This window comes from Poromitra crassiceps (genome assembly GCF_964638095.1).
Source record: "Poromitra crassiceps genome assembly, chromosome: 20".
Taxonomy (NCBI): Eukaryota; Metazoa; Chordata; class Actinopteri; order Beryciformes; family Melamphaidae; genus Poromitra; species Poromitra crassiceps.
This window is the reverse complement of record NC_139637.1, coordinates 4,087,306-4,105,164: the sequence shown is the minus strand read 5'-3', so window position 1 is coordinate 4,105,164 and position 17,859 is coordinate 4,087,306.

Genomic DNA, 17,859 nt, shown 5'->3' with positions numbered 1-17,859 from the left:
TACCACTGTGACCAATGTGGAAGCAGTTTCAGTGAGTTAGGTAGCCTAAAAAAACACAAACGCATTCACACTGGAGATAAGCCCTACCACTGTGACCAATGTGGAAGCAGTTTCAGTCAGTTAGGTAACCTAACAACACACAAACGCATTCACACTGGAGATAAGCCCTACCACTGTGACCAATGTGGAAGCAGTTTCAGTCACTCAAGTGCCCTAAAAACACACAACCGCATTCACACTGGAGATAAGCCCTACCACTGTGACCAATGTGGAAGCAGTTTCAGTCGGTTAGGTCACCTAAAAACACACAAACGCATTCACACTGGAGATAAGCCCTACCACTGTGACCAATGTGGAAGCAGTTTCAGTCGGTTAGGTAGCCTAAAAACACACAAACGCATTCACACTGGAGATAAGCCCTACCACTGTGACCAATGTGGAAGCAGTTTCAGTCGGTTAGGTAGCCTAAAAACACACAAACGCATTCACACTGGAGATAAGCCCTACCACTGTGACCAATGTGGAAGCAGTTTCAGTCAGTTAGGTCACCTAAAAACACACAAACGCATTCACACTGGAGATAAGCCCTACCACTGTGACCAATGTGGAAGCAGTTTCAGTCGGTTAGGTCACCTAACAACACACAAACGCATTCACACTGGAACGGGCTACTGGTGTGACTGCTGTAAGAAAATGTTCACTCAGTCATCTAGTCTGAAGAAACACCTGAAGAGCGCCCTCCACTGTCTGCAGGCGGAACAAACTTCTCTCTCTCCAACCACATGTAATCAATGAATCAAAGTTCAGTCACAGTCTGATTATGAATAATTATGTTTGTTTCTGACATTGCATTGCTAGAATGTAAACAACAATGTAAGAATGTCATTACAAAGTAAATGGAGAGCTTGTGAAACTGTCTGATTTGTGATTACTACAGCAGAATAACATGCAGCTAATATCACCATTATTTTTTCTGACCCACCATACAGAGCGTCATATTTTGCATTGACATATATTGAAGATATATTGTCCCTAAGGTTTACTAACATGAGATCTGTGGGGTTGGCGACTGTTGGATGTGGTTTACTTTCTCTATTTTTTTCTGATGTGGCTTAAGACTGTTTCATGATGGAGATATGTTACGATGATATGAGTTATAAGATATGTGTGAATAATGATACCCTATGGCTGTAGATGAGAAATGTTTTTGTTGATATGTCAAGGGGGGAGGGTAGGGTGTCTTGTCTTGGTCCTGTCTTTTTTTGTTCTTGTTTTGTCTCTCTTTAGCTTTTGTATGTATCATTTGTAAATGTTTATGTAAAAAAAAAAACTATAAAAATGTGGTCACAAAAAAAGTGTACTAACATGAATGAAACAAGAACAGTGACATCAACAAAGGCGAGTTCATATTAAAGGCAAAATGAATTTAAACCCCATCTCTTCAGTGTATTACTTCTAGCCTGGTAATTAACTAAAGTAACTTAAGTCACAACAAGCATTGCCTATAGCCTACATGAATGATCTGTGGCAGCATATTTGAATAACGTTTTCATCTAACGTTTAATTGAAAATCAAATTTCACTATTAAACTTGATTGTGATTTGGTTGTAGAGTTTGCCATTGGGGGCTCCATTGATGAAGCCAGCTGCAATGAGGAAACTCACTTCCGTTAGAATGTCTCTGCCTTCAAAATAAAATGCAAATATAAGTGTTTCAAATAAACGCAAGTAAGTGTTGTTTTATGCATCATCATTCAGTTACTGGAGGTGGAGCTCTTTGCCAAAACAACATTATAGCATTTTATAGCCTATTTATTACTCATTGAGAATACTGCATACATCATCCACATTCTGTGAATACATGAATATCCATACTAATATCTATATAGCCTATATTTTACTTTCCCCTGTACAACTAATTTGACAGCTCATCCATCGTATTTATACAGTTTTGTATTATTTTTAATATATTTTTTAAGCACATTGTGCTTGTATGATGGAATATGTGACACATGAACTTTCATCTAATCTAATATTGTTATGAAGCCATCTGTAGGGTTGTGCTTATTGTATTAATTAAATCAATGTATTAATTCAATAAACAAGGTTTATCTGGTTCAAACTCCAGTTAAGAAAAGATCAAGTCAGTGCATCTGTACATCACCTTTATTATATCCTATATGCAATGCCACCTCACTACTACAGGAAACCATGTCATATAGTTCTTCAGCTGGATATCTTCATTGTGTTTCTCTTTCTACATACAGCTTGTATGCATGTAGCGTTGGCAAGTCTCAATTAGAGGGAAGAGAGTTTTTAGTGTTTAGCTACGCCCTTGAATAGAGGCCAGTGTGAAGGATATAATGGGATGTGTGGGAGCAGTGGATGGAAAGAAACTATACTGGTCCGTTTTTGAGAGAAACTGGACTAATAATTAACAAGACTGTAATGGAGTAGGGAAACATTGGATCGATTAGTCCAGAAGGAGGCGGTAATGCAACATCTAGGATGCCAACCGCCGTAAAACGAAACCGAAGAAGAAGAAGAACACGATAATTCCAATTCTTCCCCATGATAGCGAAGGCATGACCCGCCCCTCTCTGCCTCTGATTGGCCTAGCGTCAAACGTTCATCAGATCACATCCGCTTGGCCGAGTGCAGTCAGCCAATCAGAGGCAGAGAGGGGCGGATCACGCCTTCGCCATCATTGGAAACAAATATCGCTTCCCGGACAATAGACCAGGAGGACTAGGCCTCTGATCAAGGTTTATTTGTGCTCCGATCCAGTCTACGACTAACCTACATGCGCACAAGCAAGGAGAACTTTGGAAACGCAAGTAAGGCTGAATCATCTTACAGAATTAGATATAGACTAGTGCATACTGATCATATGGATGATCATCGCTCTCTCTCTCTCTCTCTCTCTCTCTCTCTCTCTCTCTCTCTCTCTCTCTCTCTCTCTCTCTCTCTCTCTCTCTCTCTCTCTCTCTCTCTCTCTCTCTCTCTCTCTCTCTCTCTCTCTTTCTCACACACACACACACACACACGCACACACACACACACACACACACACACACACACACACCCTTTCAACGTGTCTAATGGCGTGAAACAAGGTAGTATATTGTCTCCATATTCGTTTAATTTGTATATGGATGATCTATCCAAGCAGCTAAACGGCTGTGGAACAGGCTGTAGCCTATGGCTATGGTTGGTAATACCATCATCAACCATCTGATGTACGCAGACGATTTGCTTATTTTCTGTCCATACAGTGCTGCAGCCTGTTGCACCAGCTGAACGTAAGTTCTGTCTTAAGTTAGGGTGTAAAGTCCACACTAACTGCTACGTTCACACTAGTTAGTTTGACACTAAAGTTGTGTCTTTGTTTGGTTGCACCACGGAGGCTCAGCTATTCAGGGGGAAACACTGACATAGCCTACTTCTAAAAAAAATAAAATGTTTTAATGTAAAGATAGGCCCAGTGGTGTAGTCTACCTTTTTTCAGAGGGTATACTGTGACTCTGACCACCCCCCCCCCCCCCCCCCTTCCCGACAGGGGGGCGTGGTTTCGGCCGGAAGTGGGCGGAGATTCGACCCATTTCTTGTTGTTGTTCCTCCCCAAATTTACAGAATAGCTTCAGCCATCAGCTTCATCTTGCTTCTTCGGTCGCTATTCTGTCTCCTGAAGATTTGTTTGCCGACGGGGAGAAAGCCCCACGTGATAGCCACCCGTCAATCTCTCTCTCTCTCTCTCTCTCTCTGCTCAACGCTGTAACACCATTTTATTTTGAAATTCAGTTGACTTTGCCATTTCCCACGGATATTGTCGCGTTTTTCTTTCCTGGCTTGACAGAAAAAGTCTGCCTTCACGCGCCTTGTCGGCTTGAAAATAGAACTCATGTAAAAATCGGCGCAGCTCAGGCGAGGCGTGGGTACACAGAAGGTTCACGTTGAGGCGCCCTGTGTACACAGCCTCATTGACTAAAAAGGACGCATTTAAAAGCCTGGGTAAAGGCAAGGCTTGGGTGCTGTGTGTGGACGTAGGGTAACACACAGAGCGCACAGGGTGAATTTTATGAATGGAAATTGAAAACGATACGTATCATATCGCATTTCCCAGTGCGCCAACGCAAATCTGAGTAATTTTGCAGTGTGTAGATTGCGTCTACCTGCGTTGCACGTAGACTACACCACTGGATAGGCCTATGCGTGCAATAACGTACTGATAGTCAGCTTACTCTGTAACATGTAGCTTTTATTAGCCTAACGTAGAACAAGCCAGCACACGAGATGTCCTTTCTTTTGTCGTTTTTTATTTACCTCAGTCCGGGGTGGGTACAGCACACAAACAAGTTTCGGCACTAGGCCTTCATCAGTGTAGATGTACAAGTTTTTTTTAGAAAGAGAGAGAACGAAGTTAGATCAAGAAGGGCCCAGATGGAGCCTGTATAGATGGTTTGATGTATACCTTCAAACCTATGATTATCTCAATACATTTTAAGCAACATACCATTCAATTTTGAACAATTTCCTAAAGAGTTTGAGACTCCAATTTGTAATTAAATTGTATATGACTCATTTAATTTAACCCCTGCTGTGTCTACAGAGCTGCTTGGTGGGAGGACAGACATCTGGTGTAGGAGGGGAGGAGCATTGTCCAAATGAATTCTTCAGAAGAGGTGAGAAAAATATCACTGATGTATCACTGATGTCGCAGCACACACACACACACACACACACACACACACACACACACACACACACACACACACACACACACACACACACACAGTGCCCATGCCCTAAATCTTTCTTTGTGTCTTTATAGAAACAGAGAGACACCAACAAGAGACCCAAACGCATTCACACTGGAGAGAAGCCCTACCACTGTGACCAATGTGGGAGCAGTTTCAGTCAGTTAGGTAGCCTAAAAAGACACAAACGCATTCACACTGGAGATAAACCCTACCACTGTGACCAATGTGGAAGCAGTTTCAGTCAGTTAGGTAGCCTAAAAAGACACAAACGCATTCACACTGGAGATAAACCCTACCACTGTGACCAATGTGGAAGCAGTTTCAGTCGGTTAGGTAGCCTAAAAACACACAAACGCATTCACACTGGAGATAAGCCCTACCACTGTGACCAATGTGGGAGCAGTTTCAGTCAGTTAGGTGACCTAACAACACACAAACGCATTCACACTGGAGATAAGCCCTACCACTGTGACCAATGTGGGAGCAGGTTCAGTCAGTCAGGTGCCCTAACAACACACAAACGCATTCACACTGGAGATAAGCCCTACCACTGTGACCAATGTGGGAGCCGTTTCAGTAAGTTAGGTGACCTAAAAACACACAAACGCATTCACACTGGAGAGAAGCCCTACAAATGTGACCAATGTGGGAGCAGGTTCAGTCGGTCACATCACCTAACAACACACACACGCATTCACACTGGACAGAAGCCCTACCACTGTGACCAATGTGGAAGCAGGTTCAGTCGGTTAGGTCACCTAAAAACACACAAACGCATTCACACTGGAGATAAGCCCTACCACTGTGACCAATGTGGAAGCAGTTTCAGTGAGTTAAGTAACCTAACAAGACACAAACGCATTCACACTGGAACAGGCTACTGGTGTGACTGCTGTAAGAAAATGTTCCCTCGGTCATCTAGTCTGAAGAAACACCGCTGCATCTAACCTGAAGAGCGCCCTCCACTGTCTGCAGGCGGAACAAACTTCTCTCTGTCCAACCACACATGTAATCAATGAATCAAAGTTCAGTGACAGTCTGATTATGAATAATTATGTTTGTTTCTGACATCGCATTGCTAGAATGTAAACAACAATGTAAGAATGTCATCACAAAGTAAATGGAGAGCTTGTGAAACTGTCTGATTTGTGATTACTACAGCAGAATAACATGCAGCTAATATCACCATTATTTTTTCTGACCCACCATACAGAGCATCATATTTTGTATTGACATATATTGAAGATATATTGTCCCTAAGGTTTACTAACATGAGATCTGTGGGGTTGGCGACTGTTGGATGTGGTTTACTTTCTCTATTTTTTTCTGATGTGGCTTAAGACTGTTTCATGATGGAGATATGTTACGATGATATGAGTTATAATATATGTGTGAATAATGATACCCTATGGCTGTAGATGAGAAATGTTTTTGTTGATATGGCAAGGGGGGAGGGTAGGGTGTCTTGTCTTGGTCCTGTCTTTTTTTGTTCTTGTTTTGTCTCTCTTTAGCATTTGTATGTATTATTTGTAAATGTTTATGTAAAAAAAAAAAATGTGTGTGTGTGTGTGTCAGTGCGTTTTTGTTGCAACAGTGATATTTTTCTCACCTCTTCTGTCTGTTATTTTGTAAAATAATCCAGATGTTAATAAACCTCAGATGAGTTTGATTGTCTACTCAACTCTTATTTCTTCAAGTGTTTTTTTTATATATTTTTTAATTAATGATCAAAATGTGTTGTGTGGTTATATAAGTAAAACACAAACATCACTGTTAATCACTGTCAAAATGTAAATGGTAAATGGCCTGCATTTATATAGCGCTTTACAATCAGTAGGTACATTCACCCATTCATACACCAATGGTGGCAAGCTGCCACGCAGGGTAGCTTACTGGCACACCATCAGGAGCAATTTGGGGTTCATTATCTTGCCCAAGGACACTTCGACATGCAGACTTGGAGGACCCGGGAATCGAACCACCGACCTCTTTCATCCAGAACTACAGCCGCCCCATGTATTGTCTAGTGTAGACATACAAATTAAATACTGCACAACACTGGAAAATTGGAACAAAGGTTTTATGGCGCAGACAAAATAACAATGTATTTGACACAAAACCAAGGCAAGTTTATTTATATAGCACATTTCATACAACAGGTGTAGATTATTATGACCAGTTACTCCTAACAGAGTTAGTACAGTATATCTAGTGTCTGCACAAATGGAGCGTCTTTTTCTTTCTTTCTGATTTTTCTCCCCAATTGTAATTGGCCAATTCCCCCTGCTGCCCCGGTCGCTGCCCCACCCCCTCTGCCGATCTGGGGAGAGCCGTAGACTAGCACCATGCTTCCTCCGATACATGGGCAGTTGATAGCTGCTTCTTTTCACCCGACAGCGGGAAGCTTCAGCGGCTGGATGTAGCACGTGGGGTGATCACGCTATTCCCCCCGGTTCCCTTCCGCCCGACTGACCAGGGGAGGCGCTAGTGCAGCGACCAGGACACATACCCTCATTCTGCCTGTATGGCCAGACCAAGCCGGGGGTAACAAGGGGGCGTGAACTTGTGTCCCTCATGTTGGTAGGCAGGGAATCAACCCGGACGCCCCAAATGGAGCGTCTTTTGACTCATTTTAAACCAGGTTCATGTTTGGTCATCTTCTAAGCAACATTGAAAAAAAGTGATTTGAAATGCCAACATCAAGAGTGCACTTTAGGGTTATATCAAGGCCTTTAGAAATAACCAGGTCAAGAGTTTGACCTTGATCATTTTGTAGGCCCGGCAGTGTGCTATGACCTCAAACAGAGGTTGATAACATGTCAGTATACTGGTTAGCAAATGGTCAATGGTCTTATCAATATGTATGTTAAAATCAGCAGATCAATAACTAAATCACCAACTGAACTCAAACCCAGTGCCGAGAAAAGACACGCCCATTTTCCGACCAATGGAGAAACCCGCGCCGAAGAACTTTGCCTTCACACCTGTCCGACCAACACCGACACACCTGTGTCTCCTCACAGACCCAATGTAGCCATCACTGGACCAGCACTGACTGAAGCACCTGGCCACCTCTGCTTTGAAAGACGCACGGAGAGGGTTCAAATCAGGAGATCAAGTCAGGAGAGGGTTCAAATCAGGAGATCAAGTCAGGAGAGGGTTCAAATCAGGAGATCAAGTCAGGAGAGGGTTCAAATCTGACGCTTGCAGTGAGACCTTTGACCTGATCTTCAAAAACAAGAATCAGCACCAGTTTATTATGGATTCAGCAATGGAGATGATTTGAATGACAAAACAATTTTACAATAAATGTTTTTATTGCATTGCAGATAGATTGATGTTTTATTGATCCCACAGAGGAGAATGTCTTGGTCCAAGATAGACGGATGGATGGATGGATAGATAGATAGATAGATAGATAGATAGATAGATAGATAGATAGATAGATAGATAGATAGATAGATAGATAGATAGATATTTGGACATTGACACAATCTTCATCATTTGTTATTTGCATAAAAACAGACAGTTTGATTAGGAAATGATTCTATCTTGATTTAAATATGTGCTTAGATTTAAAACAAATTTAACTCAATTTGTAACTTGAGTTACTTGACAAAGTAACTGGTATAATATTACTGAACTCCTATAAGTAATAAGTTATATTACTGAGTTACTGCTAAAGGTAATATATATGACATGTAATATGTTACTTTTGTAATGAGTTACCCCCAACACTGCAAACGAGGGAACAAGAAGCACTCCAGAAGAACGTTTTTGACGTTCTGGTAAATGATGACATTACTTGGTGCTACAAGCTCTTCTCTTTCTTGGACCATGTTCACAGAATGACCCTTTAGTGACCCTGTAATAATGAATAGACCAAGCATCTAAGCAACGGTCCACTCCTCTTATCATGTGTCCTCCTCACACTTGTTTCTGTCTTTGAGTGAGACTTTAATATTTGCACCTATGCAGGTTCAACTTGGAGGAACAAAAAACTTTTTTTTCCCTGACCAATGGTTCAAAGGTTAGAGGAGATCTTTATATTTTCTCATCTCTGTTTCATTTCAACAGGCAGGCCGTTGACGTGTGGCCAAAACAATGGAAACACCAGATGAAAAGGACTTCAAATATGAAGTCATCAAATCACAACAGGCAGCTACAGCACACAGGCAAGTACTGAGCAGATATTTGTGTTATTTGAGTCAAAGCTTTAACAGCATGCAGAGTGAAGTGCAGTTCAGCAAGGCTCCTTTAGGTGGCGACATCAGCACACAGAGACTTTAAAAGACATTTTGGAGTAGCTACATGTCTGCGAAGTGAGGTCTTGGTCAATTAGACCAATCCTCACTTCTTCAAGGGTTTGAGTTAGGCTCTAACTAAAACCCTTGAAGAAGTGAGGATTGCCAGAGAACACTGGACCACATCCTGGAGGAAAGTGCTGCTACTGATGACTTGGTCACAATGTTGATGATGGTGAGGTTCTCTCTTTTTTCTATAGATTAGATGGTGTGAATCTAATTTTTAATTCACTCATTAAGTCACGCTTAAGTTGTTCTATCTTCTTAATGGTTGTGTTTGCTTTCAGGTTAACAACAAAGTCTCCCAATTTATCTTGTTTATGCATAGGTTAACTTACTGAATAGACATGAATGTGTTAGTTATTTGGCCCCTGTTTTACTTGTGACTTTATGGCTTATTGGACAAGTCAATTAGGCCTAGTGTTGAGCTCATTTGCATATTTAAAATAGATTTTTCCAAGAAACTTGTAAAACAAAAAAGTTCCTTTTCATGTATACTTTCACTGTGTGAGGTTTGATTGTGATAGGCTTCATTTTTTCCTTTACTTCTATGCGGGTATATTTTGGGTAGCCTATATTCAAGATTCAAGATTCAAGATTTTTATTGTCACTCCATGGTACAAGTATCACGTGTGAAATTATTGTGCTGTGGACTCCGTTTACGACATAGTACAAATAGGCAACAAGCAATGAGCAATAGGCAATAAGAAATAGGCATCAATAAGCAATACTAAGCAGCAATAGGCAATAAGGCAGAATAGCGATAAGACAAGTCAGTGGCTTATTCATTGCACATAGGTGCACATGTCATGTGCATACGTTAGACGTGTTCGGACATTTTAATTCGACGTATTTGACATACAGTGCAAATAGCATGTACCTTATTAAACATACAATTAAACATTAGGCATTGTGCATACGTTAAGACGTGTTCAGACATTTTAAATTCGACGTATTTGACATACAGGTGCAAATAGCATGTACCTTGTTAAACATACAATTAAACATTAGGCATACATAATGGTAGCAGCTGCAGTACGGTACGGTACGACTACTACACTATTTGTGTGAAGAAACTGTTCCTCAAGTGATTTGTGCATGCTTTTGGAACCCTGTATCTCCTCCCTGAGGGTAGCAGGGAGAACAGGCTGTTGTGGGGATGGTTTGTGTCTTTGATGATCTTCAGGGACCTCCTGAGGCACCGCTGGTTATACAGTTCATGCAGTTCTGGCAACTCGTCTCCTGTTACGTGCTGGGCCGCGCGCCTCACCCTCCGTAGCGCCCTGCGGTCCATGGTGGTACAGTTCCCGTACCAGGCGGTGAAGCAGCCAGTCAGCAGGCTTTCAATGGTGCCTCTGTAGAAGTCCCTGAGGATTTCTTTCCTTAGCCCAAATTTCTTCAGGCGCCTGAGTCCGTGTATTCGCTGTTGGGCCTTTTTGACCACAGTGGTGGTGTGGCCGGCCCAGGTCAGGTCCTGGTGGATGTTGACTCCCAGGTACTCGATTAGTGTATAGCTCATTTGCATATTCAAATTCATTTTCAAAGAAACTTGTAATACAAAAAAAATTACTTTTCATGGATACTTTCATTGTATAAAGTTTTATTTTGATAGGAGTAAAGGAAAAAAATAGCCCCATTGGGGTGTATTGTTGTCTGGCCTTACTGGCACACATCTTGGATTGATGAGAATTAAACATATTTCCTCAACTAGGATTTCATAGGACTTTTAGTATGTTGTTCTGGACATCTCATAGAAATGATCTAAGCTGCAAAAAATTATTTTACAATTAGTTTGTCGTAAAACGCTACTTTGCCTGGACTATTAGGCGCTGCTCCACCACAACTCTCAGCTTCTGGACTTAAGACATTTTAACTTTCACATAGTGACAGGAACTTTTCCTCCTGAACTATTTACTGTCAAACTGTATCCTTCAAAGCTCCAATAGCTTCACAGCTAATGCTTCACAGCCATGGAGTTCACAGCTAATACAGCTAACGTTAGCTTCACAGCTAAACCACTGAAGAGAAGAGCTTCTTCTTCCTCTCAGAGTTAAACGGAGCTCCTGTTCCAGTTTATATATTGGTGATAATATCATCCGCACACACGAGTCTTCTGTTTGTAAATTAAACTTATGAAAGGATATAGGAAATAATACGATACTGCTCCTTTCAGCAACATTTGCAATGATACGCACGCTGCGATATTTTGTTTCCCATGATGGTGAAGGCATTACCCGCCCCTCTCTGCCTCTGATTGGCCTAGCGTCAAACGTTCATCCAATCACATCCGCTTGGCCGAGTGCAGTCAGCCAATCAGAGGCAGAGAGGGGCGGATCACGCCTTCGCCATCATTGGAAACAAATATCGCTTCCCGGACAATAAACCAGGAGGACTAGGCCTCTGATCAAGGTTTATTTGTGCTCCGATCCAGTCTACGACTAACCTACATGCGCGCAAGCAAGGACAACTTTGGAAACGCAAGTAAGGCTGAATCATCTTACAGAATTAGATATAGACTTGTGCATATAGATGGTTTTCAACAGCTGCAACCCCACAGCACTTCACTTTTTCTCAGCTTCTTCTTCTGTGTTTTATGGCGGTTGGCATCCTTAAATGTTGCATTACCACCACCTGAATTGTATAAGCTTCACAGTGCTAACTATTTACAGTGTAGGCCAGAACCAGTGTCTTGAATTGGATGTGTGCCGACTCCGAGATGGGAAGCCAGTGAAGGTCCCGGAAGAGGGGAGTGACACGAGAGAATTTTAGGTTGGTTGAAAACCAGACGGGCTGCAGCGTTCCGAATGAGCTGAAGCGGTCGGATGTCAGAGGCAGGTAGGCCGGCCAGAAGCACGTTGCAGTAGTCCAGGCGGGAGATGATAAGTGACTGGACCCGGAGTGGGGACTGCCCCCTAGTCCGATACCTCACGAGTCCGATACCTCACGAGTCCGACACCTCATGGTTTTGGGTTAGGGTCTGGGGGAGGTTAGGTTTAGGCGTGGGGGTGGGAGAGGTTAGGTTTTGGGTTAGGGTCTGGGGGAAGTTAGCCTCTTTTTTCGGACTCGTGAGGTGTCGGACTCGTGAGGTATCGGACTCGTGCCATGGCACCCCAGGAGTTGTGTCGCTTCCCTGATGAGAAACGGATGGATTTTGCTGATGTTGTACAAAGCCCTAGAGGAGCATGCTGTCGCAGCAATGTAGGCCGAGCAAGACAGCTGGTTGTCAAGGATCACCCCAAGGTTCTTAACTGTTTGGGAGGGAAGCACAGTACAGTGGTATTGTCAATGGAGATGGAGAGGTCTGTGAGAGGGCAGTCTTTCCCTGGGAGGAAGAGTAGCTCTGTCTTACCAAGGTTGAGCTTGAGGTGGTGGGCAGACATCCAGTCATCGATGTCTTTAAGCCATGAGATGAGATCACATGGCCAAGAGATCTGATATAGGAAGGAATCTGTCTTAATTTATTAATTGAAATCGTCCTCTGCTATTTAAAAACTCAGAAATCTTCAAGCTTTAGATTGTAATATTTGTATAATGTAACGGCTAGACTTTAGTGGTGCTTGCCTGACAACGCCACCTAGGTTTGTTTGGATAGAGCCTAGGAACTCTATAAAAAGGTGGACCAAAATGTACCAGGTAGGTTCTTTATATACAAGGGAGAGCAGTGTAACTAGACCCAAGGACAGAGACGGAAACAGCTGTACCCAAAACAAATGCCTTTTATTTTCTATAATATAAATAGGTATTAAAAACGGGGCATTGCAAACTGAGATAAAAATGGGGTTAAGGGCTTTAAAAGCCAACTAAAATACATTGAATAAAATGGGATAAAAATGTACAACTAAAAAAAGTCCAGCTAGAGGCTCGTGTGTTCGATGGTCCCAGCTCAGCCGACGTGCCCCTCACTTCCGGCCGGGGTCCAGTCAGCCGCCCAACAGCGCCGCACCAACGTTCAGGCAATCCTTCACACAGCGCTCTGCCTCCCTCACGTCTCGGTTCCGCCGTCCACTCCCTCGGAGGTGGCCTCTATAAGAGAAAAGCGGGCGAGTACGTGTTGTCGCGGTCCCACAGCAGTAGCGCTATGATTCTATGATTGCAAATTAACGTAACTTGGTATTTCAGGAACTCCCGACTAGACCGACAATCACTACAACAATCGTGAGCTACTCACACTGCCCTGGACCAGGCTCCAGCCTCGTCCAGAAATGGCAATCAGGCCTGGGTTATAGTGTGTCGGCTGCTTGCTCCTCCTCGGCCGGGGTCCTGGGTCGCTATCCTGGGTCGCTGTGGCGGGGACATGACTGGGCCCCGTCGGCTGCTGGCGGGGACGTGGCTGTCTCACTCTGCTACTGGCTGTCTGTCTGTGGCTTCCTCTTTCCTCCAGTCCGTTGCATCCTCCTAATAAAGGGGAAATGCTCCCCCGCTCTGCTCACCCATTGGCTCCCCCGTGTCCATTCCCCTGCCCCAGGTGTCTGTAGTTTCAGCAATCAACAGTCCAGGCAGAAACTCCCAAAAACACTCCAAATACAACCCAAGTTGAAACATGCAAATTAAAACACAATATATTAAGGCAAAACAAATATGCAATATAAATGCCACATCTAAATTAATAATAAAGGACACATCTAATGAAAAATAATTAAATAAAGGACACATCTAATAGAAATAAACCAAAACAAATAAATCAACACAATAGGGAGTTCTCTGCCCTGTGACATACCTTCAAACCTATGATTATCTCAATACATTTTAAGCAACATACCATTCAATTTTGAACAATTTCCTAAAGAGTTTGAGACCACAATTTGTAATTAAATTGTATATGACTGATTTAATTTAACCCTGCTGTATCTACAGAGCTGCTTGGTGGGAGGACAGACATCTGGTGTAGGAGGGGAGGAGCATTGTCCAAATGAATTCTTCAGAAGAGGTGAGAAAAATATCACTGATGTATCACTGATGTTGCAGCACACACACACCTACACACACACACACACACACACACACACACACACACACACACACACACACACACACACACACACACACACAGTCCCCATGCCCTAATTCTTTCTTTGTGTCTTTTTTAGAAACAGAGAGACACCAACAAGAGACCCAAACACATTCACACTGGAGAGAAGCCCTACCACTGTGACCAATGTGGAAGCAGTTTCAGTCAGTTAGGTAACCTAAAAATACACAAAAGCATTCACACTGGAGAGAAGCCCTACCTCTGTGACCAATGTGGAAGCAGTTTCAGTCAGTTAAGTCACCTAAAAATACACAAACGCATTCACACTGGAGATAAGCCCTACCACTGTGACCAATGTGGGAGCTGTTTCAGACACTCAAATGCCCTAACAACACACAAACGCATTCACACTGGAGAGAAGCCCTACAAATGTGACCAATGTGGAAGCAGTTTCAGTCGGTTAGGTCACCTAAAAACACACAAACGCATTCACACTGGAGAGAAGCCCTACCACTGTGACCAATGTGGGAGCAGTTTCAGTGAGTTACGTAACCTAAAAATACACAAACGCAGTCACACTGGAGATAAGCCCTACCACTGTGACCAATGTGGAAGCAGTTTCAGTCGGTTAGGTAACCTAAAAAGACACAAACGCATTCACACTGGAGATAAGCCCTACCACTGTGACCAATGTGGGAGCAGTTTCAGTCACTCAAGTGCCCTAACAACACACAAACGCATTCACACTCGAGATAAGCCCTACCACTGTGACCAATGTGGAAGCAGTTTCAGTCAGTTAGGTAACCTAAAAACACACAAACGCATTCACACTGGAGAGAAGCCCTACAAATGTGACCAATGTGGGAGCAGTTTCAGTCACTTAGGTAACCTAACAACACACAAACACATTCACACTGGAACGGGCTACTGGTGTGACTGCTGTAAGAAAATGTTCACTCGGTCATCTAGTCTGAAGAAACACCGCTGCATCTAACCTGAAGAGCGCCCCCCACTGTCTGCAGACGGAACAAACTTCTCTCTGTCCAACCACATGTAATCAATGAATCAAAGTTCAGTGACAGTCTGATTATGAATAATTATGTTTGTTTCTGACATTGCATTGCTAGAATGTAAACAACAATGTAAGAATGTCATTACAAAGTAAATGGAGAGCTTGTGAAACTGTCTGATTTGTGATTACTACAACAGAATGACATGCAGCTAATATCACCATTATTTTTTCTGACCCACCATACAGAGCGTCATATTTTGCATTGACATATATTGAAGATATATTGTCCCTAAGGTTTACTAATATGAGATCTGTGGGGTTGGCGACTGTTGGATGTTGTTTACTTTCTCTACTTTTTCTGATGTGGCTTAAGACTGTTTCATGATGGAGATATGTTACGATGATATGAGTTATAATATGTGTGAATAATGATACCCTATGGTTGTAGATGAGAAATGTTTTTGTTGATATGGCAAGGGGGGAGGGTAGGGTGTCTTGTCTTGGTCCTGTCTTTTTTTGTTCTTGTTTTGACTCTCTTTAGCATTTGTATGTATCATTTGTAAATGTTTATGTAAAAAAAAAACGATAAAAATGTGGTCACAAAAAAAGTGTACTAACATGAATGAAACAAGAACAGTGACATCAACAAAGGCAAGTTCTTATTAAAGGCACAATGAATTTAAACCCCATCTCTTCAGTGTATTACTTCTAGCCTGGCATTAACTAAAGTAACTTAAGTCACAACAAGCATTGCCTATAGCCTACATGAATGATCTGTGGCAGCATATTTGAATAATGTCTTCATCTAATGTTTAATTGAAAATCAAGTTTCGCTATTAAACTTGATTGTGATTTGGTTGTAGAGTTTGCCATTGGGGGCTCCATTGATGAAGCCAGCTGCAATGAGGAAACTCACTTCCGTTAGAATGTCTGCCTTCAAAATAAAACGCAAATATAAGTGTTTCAAATAAATGCAAGTAAGTGTTGTTTTATGCATCATCATTCAGTTACTGGAGGTGGAGCTCTTTGCCAAAACAACATAGCATTTTATAGCCTATTTATTACTCATTAGGAATACTGCATACATCAGCCACATTCTGTGAATACACATGAATATCCATACTAATTTCTATATAGCCTATATTTTACTTTCTATTTACTTTCCCCTGTACAACTAATTTGACAGCTCATCCATTGTATTTAAACAGTTTTATATTATTTTAATATATTTTTTATCAAGCACATTGTGCTTGTATGATGGAATATGTGACACCTGAACTTTCATTTGATCTAATATTGTTATGAAGCCATCTGTAGGGTTGTGCTTATTGTATTAATTAAATCAATGTATTAATAAAATAAACAAGGTTTTTCTGGTTCAAACTCCAGTTAAGAAAAGATCAAGTCAGTGCATCTGTACATCACCTTTATTATATCCTATATGCAATGCCACCTCACTACTACAGGAAACCAGGTCATATAGTTCTTCAGCTGGATATCTTCATTGTGTTTCTCTTTCTACATACAGCTTGTATGCATGTAGCGTTGGCAAGTCTCAATTAGAGGGAAGAGAGTTTTTAGTGTTTAGCTACGCCCTTGAATAGAGGCCAGTGTGAAGGATATAATGGGATGTGTGGGAGCAGTGGATGGAAAGAAACTATACTGGTCCGTTTTTGAGAGAAACTGGACTAATAATTAACAAGACTGTAATGGAGTAGGGAAACATTGGATCGATTAGTCCAGAAGGAGGCGGTAATGCAACATCTTGGATGCCAACCGCCGTAAAACCAAACCGAAGAAGAAGAAGAACACGATAATTCTTTCCCATGATGGCGAAGGCATGACCCGCCCCTCTCTGCCTCTGATTGGCCTAGCGTCAAACGTTCATCAAATCACATCCGCTTGGCCGAGTGCAGTCAGCCAATCAGAGGCAGAGAGGGGCGGATCACGCCTTCGCCATCATTGGAAACAAATATCGCTTCCCGGACAATAGACCAGGAGGACTAGGCCTCTGATCAAGGTTTATTTGTGCTCCGATCCAGTCTACGACTAACCTACATGCGCACAAGCAAGGAGAACTTTGGAAACGCAAGTAAGGCTGAATCATCTTACAGAATTAGATGACTAGTGCATACTGATCATATGGATGATCATCGCTCTCTCGCTCTCTCTCTCTTTCACACACAACACACACAACACACACACACACACACACACACACTTTCAACGTGTCTAATGGGAAACAAGGTAGTATATAGTCTGCATATTCGTTTAATTTGTATATGGATGATCTATCCAAGCAGCTAAACGGCTGTGGAACAGGCTGTATGGTTGGTAATACCATCATCAACCATCTGATGTACGCAGATGATTTGCTTATTTTCTGTCCATACAGTGCTGGTCTTCAACAGCTACTGAGGGTCTGTTCCCAATATGGCTCAGACAGACTTTGACATTAAGTATAATGCAAAGAAGAGTAATATTATGATTGCTAGGAGCAGAGCGGGAGGACAGTAAATTGTCATTTCCTGACTTCTCTCTGTCTGGTACAGTCCTTGTGTGGAAGGAGACAAAATACTTAGGACATTATTTAACTGATGACCTGTCCGATGATAGGGACATTTACAGACAGTGTCCAATGTTATATGCACAAGCTAATGTGTTAATTTGTAAATTTGGTATGTGCTCTGTACCTGTGAAGACTGCACTTTTTAAAGCATTCTGTACCTCCATGTAGGCTATACTGCCCACTTGTGGCGGCGCTGCAGAAAGAGCAGTATGCAGAGATGATCTGTAGCATACAAGGATGGAATGA